This window comes from Lithobates pipiens, unplaced genomic scaffold, assembly GCF_037356315.1.
Source record: "Lithobates pipiens isolate NorthernLeopardFrog02 unplaced genomic scaffold, aLitPip1_a1.2 Scaffold_3, whole genome shotgun sequence".
NCBI lineage: Eukaryota > Metazoa > Chordata > Amphibia > Anura > Ranidae > Lithobates > Lithobates pipiens.
This window is the reverse complement of record NW_027507790.1, coordinates 29655024-29670665: the sequence shown is the minus strand read 5'-3', so window position 1 is coordinate 29670665 and position 15642 is coordinate 29655024.

Below are 15642 nucleotides of genomic sequence, written 5' to 3'. Positions count from 1 at the left end.
CAGAACTGATAAGGTACATTTGCAAAACTATATTCATAAGGTACCTAAGTTTCCTGAACGCTAATTTCGGTTTTATACTGACGACGGTCTCTCCCATCGGGAAGTAGGCATTTTTTGTTGGACTATTTGTTGTGGTAGTGGATTACTCAGTGATCCTCTGCTTCTAATTTTATTTATTTTTTCTCGCCACATTATTTTTTTGGATTCAGCACTTTTACTTTTCTTTCCTGGTGGTTATTGGTATCTTTCTTGGCAGTATTTGACTATACATTGTGCTCTTCTAGTGTTACACTAATTCCTACTGCATAAGTGGTTTTGACTGTGGGTTTTATTTGTGAGCGCCACAACATGGGTTTCAAGATAACCTCATTTAATGTAAGAGGCCTGAACAGCCCTCACAAGAGGAGCATGCTCTGGAAAGAAGTTACAAAAATACACAGCGACATTCTATGTCTGCAAGAAACCCATTTTGTGGACACTAAACACCCGCAACTGAGTAACAGACATTTTCCGATTTCATTTTTCTCGAATGCCCAGAGGAAACATAGGGGGGTGGCAATCTTGCTCAGAGATACATTACAATTTAAATGCCTACAGGTCGAAGTGGATAAGGCAGGTAGATACCTTATTTTAATTGGAGAGATTAGTGGTACAGTTTATACCATAGTAAATGTCTATGTCCCGAACAGTAAGCAATTGTCCTTCCTTACTAAAGTAAAAAAGAAAGTGGATGCAGTGCGCAGGGGTTTCCTTTTGCTCTGCGGTGACTTCAACACTATCCCTAACCAAACTTTGGATGTATCGTTTCGTCCCAACAAATCCAGGGCGAGGGTTACTCTTGCGCACTTCATGTCCAAAGAGAGATTGTTTGATGTGTGGAGGTGCCAACATTCTACAGAACGTGACTACTCCTACTTTTCCAGTGCACATAACTCATACTCCAGAATCGATCTGTTCTTAGTTGACAAATTTCTCTTACAGAAGGTTGGCATGTCTTGCATCCATAATATCTCTTGGTCGGATCACGCCCCTATATCCATGTCGGTGGAGGGAAGACAGGCCGAAACTAGGGCAAATAGATGGAGAAATGATACGTCTTTATTTTCTCATCGCAACTTTTCCCAAAAGCTTACTTCCGAGCTTCGGGAATTCTTTGATTGCAATGTAGGGTCAGTTTCTGACCCTTTTATATTATGGAACTCCCACAAGGCCTTTATGAGAGGGGTCCTCATTAAGCTGGGGAACATAGCTAAAAAACAGAAAACCCATAAAATTGACTGCCTTCTTGCCCAAATTGAACAATTAGAATCTCTTAACAAAAAAGCCCCTGATATCAATAGAGGGTCACAATTAGAAAGCCTTAGACATGATCTTCGATTACTTTTGATCTCTAACCATGATTACACATTGAAAAGATGGAAGGCCCGCTGGTATCACCAAGGGAACAGGGCTGGTAAGCTTTTAGCAAAACAAACGAAGGAAAAAGTCATTAAACAGAAAATCCCCTTTATCCACCACCCGACCAGTGGGGCTAGAGTAGCCAATCCAAAAGACATAGCCAATGCCTTTAGGGACTATTACAGCACTCTATATAATTTAAAAGACGACGTGTCTGTCCCACAACCAACTACGGAAAAGATTGACAGTTTTTTGAATAACATCTCACTTCCTTATATTGATCAAGATCAATTGTCGGCACTGAATGATCCCATTACGATAAACGAACTCCAAAAAACAATTTTAGCACTACCAATAAATAAATCTCCGGGTCCAGATGGGTTTTCATCTGAATACTATCGTACCTTTTACCCCATTTTAGGTCAACATTTATTAAAAACTTTTGAAAAAGCTTCGTCAAATACGTCATTTCCCCCAGAAATGTTAGCAGCAACTGTCATAACCTTACCCAAACCAGGAAAATCACCGGTTGCCCCTCAAAATTTTAGGCCCATTTCACTGCTAAATGTCGACGTAAAGATCTACACAAAAATAGTAGCCAATAGATTGTCAAAAATGTTACCATCATTAATTAAAATTGACCAGGTGGGATTTATTCAGGGCCGTCAAGCACCAGACGCTACTAGGAGAATAATAAATTTGATCCATGCAGCGGAGGCCTCGGGAGAGCCTTCTCTGTTTCTGACTTTAGATGCAGAGAAGGCCTTCGATAGGGTCCATTGGGGGTACCTGGAGCGGGTATTGGATAAATTCGGCCTAGTGGGAAGCATTAAGTCAGCCATCATGGCCTTATATACCTCCCCGTCAGCTATGGTCTTCACGGAAGGCATGTTTTCCGACAGCTTTAACATTACTAATGGGACTCGTCAGGGGTGTCCGTTGTCACCCCTGATTTTTGCACTTTTAATGGAACCCCTGGCTGAAACGATTCGTACACACGCACACATTTCAGGTATCCCTATTCTAAAGCAATCGCACTCTATCACGTTATTTGCTGACAACGTTATTTTGTCCCTGTCCAATCCAATAATTTCATTGCCAGCAGTACATGACGTCCTGGAACAATTCAACAAAACGTCATACTATAAAGTGAACGCTTCTAAATCTAACCTTCTTGCGATTAACATTAAAGATAACATTCGACAACGGCTAGCTAAAAGATTTCCATACCCATGGACAGACCAACCAATTCAATATCTGGGAATAAAAATTTTGTCTCCCAGTAAAGGGTTATATAGAGCAAATTTTATACCACTCCTGTCCTCCCTTCAACAAGAACTAGACAGACTTGGGAAATTTTATCTCACTTGGATGGGCAGGCTAGCAGCGTACAAGATGTTAATTCTCCCTAAACTATTATACTTGTTCAGAGCTCTACCTATAAAGATCCCACTGTCGTTTTTTTCATCAGCTCAGTCTCAACTTTCCTCTTTTGTATGGCAAGGGAGGAGGCCGCGGTGTTCCAATTCTATTCTCTGTAAGAGAAGGGAGGTGGGAGGAATGGGACTTCCTAATTTACAGGACTACTACAGGGCATGTATATTAGACCAACTGAAATTTTGGTTCCAACACCAGTTAGGGAAGCAGTGGGTGGCGATAGAACAATCCTGGTTAGGTCCTAACACCTTATACGCGGCGCTGTTGGCCTCCTCCTTTGCCGGTTCTCCACTTAGATCAGATCACCCCATACTTACTTTGGTACTGAACATATGGAATAATTTTATCCAAACTACTAGTAACCATCAGAATTTGACTGAAATACATGCTCCCATTTCCTCTTTATACTTTGTTTTAAGAGATATAGACCTAGCACTCTGGGAGCAAAAAGGTATCTCACGGGTCTCGGATTTATGGGAGAAGGACAGATTAATCCCTTTTGAAACTTTAGCATGCAAATTTTCATTGCCACCATCAGCCTCATTCACTTATCTACAGATTAGCTCATTTTTGAGCCACCATAGGGGATCCTCTATTAAAATTCCACATCAGGCATGGTCTTTCTGGACAGACGTAACATCAGTTAAAGGGGGGATTTCCTTGTTCTATAACCTGTTACAGGAGAAAGGCAGTTTTAGCAGGCTATCTCCCATCCAGAAGTGGGAGAGGGATCTTGCTTTGTCTTTTTCGGCGGACCAGTGGAAGATGGCGATGCGAAGCAACTGCCGCTTTGTCAGGTCCATCTCTCACTGGGAGACATCACAGAAAATTTTACTCAGACGGTATTACACCCCCTATATTACAGCAAAATTCACGAAAGGTGCTTCACATGACTGTTGGCGAGGTTGCGGGAGGATTGGGACGCTGTTACATATGCTGTGGGAATGCCCCCATCTCAGAAGTTTCTGGAGGGGGGTATTCTCTTTAATCTCTAAAATCACTGGGATTATAAAACAAGCTTCACCTGAACTAGCAATTTTGAATATAAATATCGATAAATTTCCTCCATCTCTGAGAATGATAACAGTTCGAATTTTATCGACAGCTAGGCTCCTAATTGCTGGAAAACCCCTACTTCTCCTACCATTAGTGCACTCATTAGAAAAATCGATGAAACCTTTAAATATGAGCAGATTCTAGCTTCAATAGAAGGGAAATCCTACAGATTTTATTCACAATGGTCTCCTTGGTTAGCTGCCAGGAAAATAGTATAAACTTAAGTAATAACTTGTTTAAATTTCTTTGAGTTTCTGTATTGAAAGTGCCTTGTTTGGAAAATATAATATACAGTTTATGTGTATTGAAACATTTTTTTTTGAAAGGACGGTTATCTCATATTTTGTAAGAATTTGCAATTGAGATCTGTAGACTGCTATGTTATAGACCTTGATTATTACACTATGCAGAGTATTTTCTTTTGCTGAATGCTGTGCAATGTTCTTTTTGTAATGACGTACCCTTTCAATAATAAAAAATATAAAAAAAAATAAAAAAAATAAATAGAGATTTCTTTGGTGGTATTTAACCACTTTCAGACCGGACCATTTTGCTGGTAAATGACCAGAGGTCTTTTTACACTTTGGCACTGCGCTGCTTTAACTGGTAATTGCGCGGTCATGCAATGTTGTACCCAAACGAAATTTGCGTCCTTTTCTTCCCACAAATAGAGCTTTCTTTTAAAGGTATTTGACTGACTCTGCGATTTTTATTTTTTGCGATATAAACGTAAAAAGACCGCAAATTTTGAAAAAAAATTATATTTTCTACTTTTTGTTATTAGAAAAATCCAATAAACTCAATTTTAGTCATACATTTAGGCCAAAATGTATTCAGCCACATGTCTTTGGTAAAAAAAAAGTCAATAACTGTATATTTATTGGTTTGCGCAAAAGTTGTCACATCTACAAACTAAGGTACATTTTCTGGAATTTACGCAGCTTTTAGTTTATGACTGCCTATCTCATTTCTTGAGGTGCTAAAATGGCAGGGCAGTACAAACCCCCCCCCAAATGACCCCATTTTGGAAAGTAGACACCCTAAGGAAATTGATAAGAGGCATGTTGAGCCCATTGAATATTTTATTTTCTTGCCGCAAGCGATTGAATAATGACAAAAAAAAATTTTTTTTTTTTTTTTACACAAAGTTGTCACTAAATGATATATTGCTCACACATGCCATGGTTATATGTGGAATTGTACCCCAAAATACATTCTGCTGCTTCTCCTGAGTACGGGGATACCACATGTGGTCGACTTTTTGGAAGCCTAGCCGCGTACGGGGCCCCGAAAGCCAAGCACCGCCTTCAGGATTTCTAAGGGCATACATATGTCATTTTACTCCTCACTACCTATCACAGTTTTGAAGGCCATAAAATGCCAAGATGGCACAAAACCCCCACAAATGACCCCATTTTAGAAAGTAGACACCCCAAGCTATTTGCTGAGAGGCATGTTAAGTCCATGGAATATTTTATATTTTGCCACAAGTTGCGGGAAAATTACAAACTTTATACATTTTTCACAAAGTTGTCACTAAATGATATATTGCTGACACATGCTATGGGCATATGTGAAATTACACCCCAAAATAAATTCTGCTGCTTCTCCTGAGTACGGGGATACCACATGTGTGGGATTTTTTGGGAGCCTAGCCGCGTACGGGGCCCCGAAAACCAAGCACCGCCTTCAGGCTTTCTAAGGGCGTAAATTTTTCATTTCACGCCTCACTACCTATTACAGTTTTGAAGGCCATAAAATGCCAAGATGGCACAAAACCCCCACAAATGACCCCATTTTAAAAAGTAGACACCCCAAGCTATTTGCTGAGAGGCATGTTGAGTCCATGGAATATTTTATATTTTGCCACAAGTTGCGGGAAAATTACAAACTTTTTTTTTTTTTTTCACAAAGTTGTCACTAAATGATATATTGCTCACGCATGCCATGGGCATATGTGAAATGACACCCCAAAATAAATTCTGCTGCTTCTCCTGAGTACAGGGATACCACATGTGTGGGATTTTTTGGGAGCCTAGCTGCGTACGGGGCCCCGAAAGCCAAGAACTGCCTTCAGGCTTTCTAAGGGCGTAAATTTTTGATTTCACGCCTCACTACCTATTACAGTTTTGAAGGCCATAAAATGCCAAGATGGCACAAAACCCCCACAAATGACCCCATTTTAGAAAGTAGACACCCCAAGCTATTTGCTGAGAGGCATGTTGAGTCCATGGAATATTTTATATTTTGCCGCAAGTTGCGGGAAAATTACAAACTTTTTTTTTTTTATTTTTTTTTTCACAAAGTTGTCACTAAATGATATATTTCTCACGCATGCCATGGGCATATGTAAAATGACACCCCAAAATAAATTCTGCTGCTTCTCCTGAGTACGGGGATACCACATGTGTGGGATTTTTTGGGACCCTAGCTGCGTACGGGGCCCCGAAAGCCAAGAACCGCCTTCAGGCTTTCTAAGGGCGTACATTTTTGATTTCACGCCTCACTACCTATTACAGTTTTGAAGGCCATAAAATGCCAAGATGGCACAAAACCCCCACAAATGACCCCATTTTAGAAAGTAGACACCCCAAGCTATTTGCTGGGAGGCATGTTGAGTCCATGGAATATTTTATATTTTGCCACAAGTTGCGGGAAAATTACAAACTTTTATTTATTTATTTTTTTTTTCACAAAGTTGTCACTAAATGATATATTGCTCACACATGCCAGGGGCATATGTGAAATGACACACCAAAATAAATTCTGCTGCTTCTCCTGAGTACGGGGATACCACATGTGTGGGACTTTTTGGAAGCCTAGTCGCGTACGGGGCCCCGAAAACCAAGAACCGCCTTCAGGATTTCTAAGGGTGTAAATTTTTGATTTCACACCTCACTACCTATCACAGTTTTGAAGGCCATAAAATGCCAAAATAGCACAAAACCCCCCAAAATGACCCCATTTTGGAAAGTAGACACCCCAAGCTATTTGCCGAGAGGCATGGTGAGTATTTTGTAGCTCTCATTTGTTTTTGAAAATGAAGAAAAAAAAAATAATGTATATTTTTTTTCTTTTTTTCAATTTTCAAAACTTTGTGACAAAAATGAAGGTCTGCAAAATACTAACCATACCTCTCGGCAAATAGCTTGGGGTGTCTCCTTTCCAAAATGGGGTCACTTGGGGGGATTTTGTGCTATCTGGGCATTCTATGGCCTCCGAAACTGTGATAGGCAGTGAGGAATGAAATCAAAAATTTACACCCTTAGAAATCCTGAAGGTGGTGCTTGGATTTTGGGGTACCGTACGCGGTTAGGCTCCCAAAAGGTCTCACACTTGTGGTATCCCCGTACTCAGGAGAAGCAACAGAATGTATTTTGGGGTGTAATTTTACATATAACCATGGCATGTTCGAGCAATATATCATTTAATGACAACTTTGTGCAAAAAAAAAAAAATAATAATGTATTTTTTCCACAACTTTTGTCAAAATATAAAATATTCCATGGACTCGACATGCCTCTCAGCAAATAGCTTGGGGTGTCTACTTTCTAAAATGGGGTCATTTGGGGAGGTTTTGAACTGTCCTGGCATTTTATGCACAACATTTAGAAGCTTATGTCACACATCACCCACTCTTCTAACCACTTGAAGAAAAAGCCCTTTCTGACACTTTTTGTTTACATGAAAAAATATTTTTTTTTGCAAGAAAATTACTTTGTTTTTTTAAAGCAAAAGCCCTACCGATTAAAATGGCGGGTGTTTCATTTTTTTTTTTCACACGGTATTTGCGCAGCGATTTTTCAAACGCATTTTTTGGGGAAAAAACACACTTTTTTTTATTTTAATGCACTAAAAATCACTATATTGCCCAAATGTTTGATGAAATAAAAAATATGATCTTAGGCCGAGTACATGGATACCAAACATGACATGCTTTAAAATTGCACAGAAACGTGCAGCGGCGACAAACTACGTACATTTTTAAAAGCCTTTAAATGCCTTTACAGGTGACCACTTTAGATTTACGGAGGAGGTCTACTGCTAAAATTAGTACCCTCGATCTGACCTTCGTGGTGATACCTCACATGCATGGTGCAATTGCTGTTTACATATGGCACCAGACCAACGCTTGCGTTCCACGTTGCGCCTTAGCAGGGGGGGACAGGGGTGTTTTTTTTTTATTTTATTTTTTTTATTATTTATTTTGCTTTTTTATTTTATTTTTAAACTGTTCCTTTCATTTATATATATTTTTTTATGATTTTTATTGTTATCTCAGGGAATGTAAATATCCCCTATGATTGCAATAGGTAGTGACAGGTACTCTTTTTTAAAAAAATTAGGGTCTATCAGACCCTAGATCTCTCCTCTGTCCTCAAAGCATCTGACCACACCAAGATCGGTGTGATAAAATGCTTTCCCAATTTCCCAATGGCGCTGTTTACATCCCGCAAAATCTAAGTCATGAAATGCTCGTAGCTTCCGGTGTCTTAGGCCATAGAGATGATTGGAGCCATTCTGGTCTCTGATCAGCTCTATGAGGCTAATTAGCCGCTAGGATTGCTTTTACATAAAAGCCGACCGCTGGCTGAAAAGAATGATACCAAGATGATACCTAAACCTGCAGGCATCATTCTGGTATAAGCACTCAAAGTCCCGCAACATACCAGTATGTTGCTGGAACTGGTTGGGCATATATTGTAATTTTTTTTTCATGCAGCCTGAACGAAAAAAAAAATTTTGATCGGTGGGTATGCCCACCATTAGATACCACCCTTCATCCACCCACTTTTAATGGTGGGCATACATGCACCATTTATATATGCCGAAGCATGGGGGCATCCTCCCGCAAAAGGTAGGAGCAGATCGCTCCTCCACCCCTTATGCCCCCATGCTTCGGCATATATGCTCTTTTTTAACTGTGGTGGTGAAATCACCCCCGACAGTGCTGGAGTCGCGGCTTTATGTATCATGGGAGCAAACGCTGTTGCTGTCAAGATAAATAAATCCGCGCTGTAACTGAATGGCGTACCTGCTAAGCAAATGATGGTTAACAATAAAACAAAGTAACATTACAGTATAACAGTAAGACGTACCATACCTGCAAAGCAAATACAAAAAAAAAATAGCAAAAAATAACACATTTAACACAATCTGTGCCTAAAATATATATATGCCGAAGCATGGGGGCATCCTCCCGCAAAAGGTAGGAGCAGATCGCTCCTCCACCCCTTATGCCCCCATGCTTCGGCATATATGCTCTTTTTTAACTGTGGTGGTGAAATCACCTCCGACAGCGCTGGAGTCGCAGCTTTACGTATCGTGGGAGCAAACGCTGTTGCTGTCAAGATAAATAAATCCACGCTACAACTGAATGGCGTACCTGAAAACAAAAAATGGTTAACAATAAAACATTGCAGAATAGAATACAGTACAAAGGAGCAGAACAATAGAGAGAGAATAGAGAGAGAGAGAACAATAAAACGACAACTATTTTTGTTTTTTTTATTTTATATTTTTTTTGTTTTTTTGGTTTTTTTACTTTTTTTTTTTTTTAAACACTTTTTTATGTAACTTTAACACTTCTGTTGTAACGGTTCCAGCGGTTTGGGTCTCTCAAAATGCAATGGCATCTTGGGAGACCCTGTGAACGTGTGCCTAGCCTGTGCAATGCTGTACCCTACGCTAATACTCAACTAGTGAATGGTAGCGTTCAAAACACTCACCCTGACAAAGACCAGGCTGGTCAGGACAGCGGGGACAATAAGAACGGGTGTCACGCCTATATCCACGCTTTCTGCAGACACAACATTTTCTTTGGGGGGCTCGTTGGGTAGGGGTACTCGGGATGACATAAGAATAATGCCTCTCATGCAGCCGGCTTACTGCATCTGGTAGGGGAAGGTGAGGTGGAGCACCGCCTGGATACAGAAGGGCTCTGACGATATCCTCCTGGAATTTGAGGAAGGATCCAGTCCGTCCTGAAGCTTTGTGTAGTACATAAGCATTCAGTATAGCCAATTGGAATAAATAAACAGACACTTTTTTGTACCAGCGTCTGGCCTTACGGGCAACTAGATACGGCGCCAACAACTGGTCATTGAGGTCCACCCCTCCCATGTTAAGGTTATATTTGTGGACACAGAGGGGTTTCTCCACAATACCAGTCGCCGTAGGAATTTGGACCGTCGTGTCTGCATGAAGGGAGGTAAGAACGAAAACATTCTTATTATCCCTCCACTTCATAGCGAGCAAATTATTACTGCGCAAGCAGGCTCTCTCCCCCAGCCTAAGACGGGACTCTACAAGCCGCTGGGGAAAGCGCCGGCGATTAGGTCGCACGGTGCCACATGCTCCAATCTGCTGATCAAACAAGTGACTAAACAGTGGCACGCTTGTGTAATAATTGTCCACGTACAAGTGGTACCCCTTTCCGAATAAGGGTGACACCATGTCCCACACTATCTTGCCAGCGCTTCCTATGTAGTCAGGGCAGTTCTCCGGCTCTACGTGACTATCTTTACCCTCATAAACCATGAAACTACGTGTATAGCCTGTGGCCCTGTCACAGAGCTTATACATCTTGACCCCGTATCTGGAACGCTTGTTGGGGACGTATTGTTTGAATGACAAGCGACCAGAAAACTTAATCAGGGACTCATCAACGCAGACAACTTGATCGGGAGTAAACAAGTCTGCAAAACGTTGGTTGAAGTGGTTTATGAGGGGCCGAATTTTGTAGAGCCGATCGTATTCAGGGTCTCCACGAGGACGACAGAGTTCATTGTCGCTGAAGTGCATGAACCGCAAGATCTGCTCGTATCGTGCCCTGGACATGGAAGCAGAGAACACGCGCATATGGTGAATTGGGTCAGTGGACCAATATGACCGCAACTCACTCTTTTTGGTTATGCCCATGTTGAGGGAGAGGCCCAGAAAGATTTTAAATTCGGAAACCGTAACTGGTTTCCATTGTCTGGCAAGGGCGGACTGGGGAATAGTGGCGATGTGTTGAGCAGCGTACAAAATGGTTTGGTCCACAATAGATCTATAGAGATCTTCGGTGAAAAACAGTGAGTAAAAGTCAAGTGTCGTAAAATCAACTGTTTCCACGTTAATGCCAGGTTGGCCAGTGAATGGGGGAAGTACGGGTTCTGCAGAAGTGGTGGGCACCCAAATAGGATTGGCGAATTCTGCAGGAAGGGCACTATGGGTACGACGGGCCTGTCTTTGTCTTCTTCTTGGTGGCAGCGGGACACTACTTGTGCTTGCCACCTCGCCAGCTTGAACTGCACTTATGGGACTCGCCACGTCACCACGTGTTACTGCAGTGCTGGATGTAGGTCCAGGGTGTACTAGGCCGCTGGTGCTTGCCAGTTCACCAGAAGGATGAGCGGCTCTAGTACGTCTCTGCTCCATACGAGTGACCTGCGGTTCCTGCACCTGAACAACAGAATACATTCGGGATCGGGCACACCTGTTCTTAACAGCGGCCTCATCTCCGTCGTCAGAGCTATCTGTCATGGAGCCACTGTCCTCTACAGGATCGTATTCTGAGCCTGAATCTGACAGATGAGTGACGTCCTCTTCACTATCTGTCATGCTCAGAAACGTGTAGGCCTCTTCACTAGTGTACCTTCGCTTTGCCATTTTGGGCTCTAAATTTAGGGGTACACTAGTGAGACTCACAGGTAAAAAAGCACCTAGCCTGTCAGCGACTGTTTCAAAACGCTACCAAAAAAACTGTTAGCGATCGCAGGGATCAAGCCTGACTCCGCGAACGCTGCAGTTATGTGTGTTGTGTTTTGTAAGTGACAGTGATCGATCGATACTGCACTTGGGTGGGCTGGGCTTGGCGGAGGGGCTAAACGCAGGTGCTAGCAGGTATCTGGGCTGATCCCGCTAACAATGCGTTTTGGGAAACCTAAAATGCTGGCAACGCTAATATAGATCTGATCAGATACTATATTACTAAGGGAGGTGTATGCTTTGCGCGTGGGTGTTAGCGGTACTGGCACTAACCTGACGCTGGGGCGACGCAGACCTTATCTGACCCTCAAACTTATATCACCCGCCGGGTGATCAGGGGGTTAAACCTTTATTAGGTAATAAATGGCGGGTGCCCTGAAACAAAAAAAAAAAAAACTAACCAACCAGCGTCACCTGTAACAGTTATATGGTGATCACTGGTGAAAGGGTTAACTGGGGGGCAATCAGGGGGCTATGCGGTAGTATATGGGGGTCCCTGACGCTATAAAAAGCTGCGGCAAACCTAAATACTTACCTGCCTAACTAGCGTCACCTGTGACACTAATACAGTGATCAGAAAAACGATCGCTTATTAGTGACACTGGCGACGGGGGGTGATCACGGGGTTAAACCTTTATTGGGGGGGTTAGGGGGCACCCTAGAGCTAAAGGGGGCTAACCCTAACTGCCCTAACAGTTATTACAGTCACAAATTACACCAATGCAAAAAAAATAAAAAATGCAATTGGTGTCACTGTGACTGGGGGGGGCAGGGGTGATTGGGGGGTGATTGGGGGTGATCGGGGGGGTGAAAAGTGTGCCTGGCGTGTTCTACTGTAAGTGTAGTGTTGGGTGCAACTCACCGATCCTCTCTCCTCCGTGCCGGAACGAAAAAGACCGACACGAGGAGAGATCACATCACTTCCTCTCCTGTGTTTACATTACAGGAGAGGAAGTGATGTCACAAAGGATTTCTATTCGTCGGGAGCGATCGCGAGGGGGTGGCCATGAATGAATGGCCGTCCCCTCATCCCGGATCGTTCCCGAACGAATACCGACCGCCGCAGGCACCAGGCGGGGGCCCGATCGGGCCCCCGACCCGCGGGAAGGCAGGGACGTATATGTACGCCCATATGCCTGCCTGTGCCATTCTGACGACGTACATCGTCGTGCGGCGGTCGGCAAGTGGTTAATCACTGTTTTTTTTTTTTTTTGCACTATAAAAGAAAAAAGATTGAAAATTCTGTAAAAAAAAATATTTTTCTTTGTTTCTGTTATAAAATTTAGCAAATTTGTATTTTTTCTTGATACATTTTGGCCAAAATGTATACTGCTACATATCTTTGGTAAAAATAAGTACAAATTGGAGTATATTATTTGGTCTTTGTGAAAATTATAGAGTCCACAAGCTATGGCGCCAATATCTGAAAATTGATCACACCTGAAGTACTGACAGCCTATCTCATTTCTTGAGACCCTCACATGCCAGAAAAGTACAAATACCCCCCAAATGACCCCTTTTTGTAAAGAAGAAATTCCAAGGTATTTAGAAAGAGGCATGGTGAGTTTTTTGAAGTTGTCATTTTTTTCCGACAATTCTTTGCAATATCAAGATTTTTTTTCTTTTTTTTTCACAAAATTGGAATATTAGCAGGTTATTTCACATACAGCATATGCATACCACAAATTACACCCCAAAACACATTCTGCTATTACTCCTGAGTATGGCAATACCATATGTGTGAGACTTTTACACAGCATGGCCACATACAGAGGCCCAACATGCAGGGAGCATCTTTAGGCGTTCTGGAGCACCGATGCCAATTCTGACATTTCTCTCCTACATGTAAAAATCATCATTTATTTGCTAGAAAATTACATAGAACCAAAAAACATTATATATGTTTTTTAGAAAAGACCCTAGATAATACAATGGAGTTCATTGCAACTTTTTATCTTGCACGATACTTGCGCAGAATTTTTTTTTTCTAATGTGTTTTTTTTGGAAAAAAAAACTGTTTTGTGCTTTACAAAAAACAAAACAGTACAGTTAGCCCAATGTTTTTGCACAATTGAAAGATGAAGTTACACTGAGTAAATATATACCTAACATGTCACCTTTAAAAATTGCACACACTCGTGGAATGTCGCCAAACTTCGCTACTTAAAAATTCCCATAGGTGACACTTTAATTTTTTTACTGGTTACATGTTTTGAGTTACAGAGAAGTTCTAGGTCCAAAATGATTGCTCTTGCTCTAATGTTCGCAGTAATACCTCACATGTGTGGTTTGAACACCATTTCCATACATGGGGGCTGGACTTACGCATGCGTTCGCTTCTTCATGCTTGTTCATTTTATTTTATTTATTTTAGTTTGACACTTTATTCCAAAAATAATTTATTTGATCACTTTTGTTCCTATTATAAGGAATGTAGACATCCCTTGTAATAGGAATATGGCATGACAGGTCCTCTTTACATTGAGATATAGGGTCAATAAGACCCCACATCTCACCTCTAGGCTGGAAACCCTGAAATAAAAATAAAAACTATCCTGGCTTTGATCGTAGAGCGGTGAGTCGGTAGAAGCACCGGGGGGAGAGGGGATGTCTCCTCTCACCTCCCGTAAGAATGATCAAGCAGTGGAAAAGCCATTATGATTATCCTTATGGTGTAGGGAATCACTGGCTGAAAAAGCTGATATCTGCATGATGCCTGTAGCTGCAGGCATCATTCAGATATCCCCGCACAAAGTTAAGGACATCATATGACGGCCGGCAGGCGGGAAGTGGTTAAAACACATTTTTTTAACACAAACTTGTCCATTTATACACTATTTCTAACACATAGCATGTACATACCAAAAATGACACCCCAAAATAGATTCTCCTACTCCTCCTGAGTACGGAGATACCACATGTGTGAGACTTCCACAGCCTGGCCACATACAGAGGCTGAGTTCAGCCGAGCATGGCTGAGCATGGATGAGCATGGCCGAGCATGGCTGGGTATGGCTGGGTACGGCTGGGTAATGCCAAGTATGGCTGCGTATTGCAGAGTATGGCTGGGTATCACCGAGTATTGCAGAGTATAGCTGGGTATTGCAGAGTATGGCAGGGTATTTCAGAGTATTGCAAAGTATGGCAGGGTATGGCAAGGTATTGCTGAGTATTGCAGAGTATGGCAGGGTATTGCAGAGTATGACAGGGTATTGCTGGGTATGTCAGGGTCTTGCAGGGTATGACAGGGTATTGCAGGGTATGGCAGCTTATTTCAGAGTATGGCAGGGTATTTCAGGGCATTACAGAGTACTACAGAGTATGGAAGGGTATGGCAAGGTATTGCAGAGTTTTGCCGAGTATGGCAGGGTATGGCTGAGCACGGAGGGATGGCTGAGCATGGATCGATGGATGGCTGGATGTGACTACACTTGTCACAGAGCAGCGCTGTGGGCATTACAGATGCAGCTCACAGTGCTGCTGCCATCCAATCTCTCCCCCTCTCCTCTCACAATGTACCAACTGGTACATCGAGAGGAGAGAGGAACCGGCGTTATGACAGGTTTGTTTATAAGTGAAATTCTCTGTCACTTGATGGAGTGATCACGTGGTAAATGGTCACGATCAGCGGCCATTTACCATGATCCGTGATCCGGCGGGTCCAGATGTTCTCGGGTGCGCTCCCCGGGGGCGCGTGAGAGCGGAACTCTGGGAGGACGTCATAGTACGCCCTCTCAAAGTTAAGCAACCGCTCTGTAGCCGTCATTCGGTTATGGGCTGGTTGCTAAGTGGTTATTAAATAAACTTTGAACTGTAATTGTTTTGGATTTGATGATATAGATGTTCTTAGTATATACAGTAAATGTAACTTCTTTATTTATGCACAAGGCAATATTTTATTTCTACTAATTCTGGAAGGTGACTTAGTTTGACCTTTGTGTGCTTCATTGGTCCTATAATATTTTCCAATGGTTCAGTGAATTTCTTAAGAAATAATGA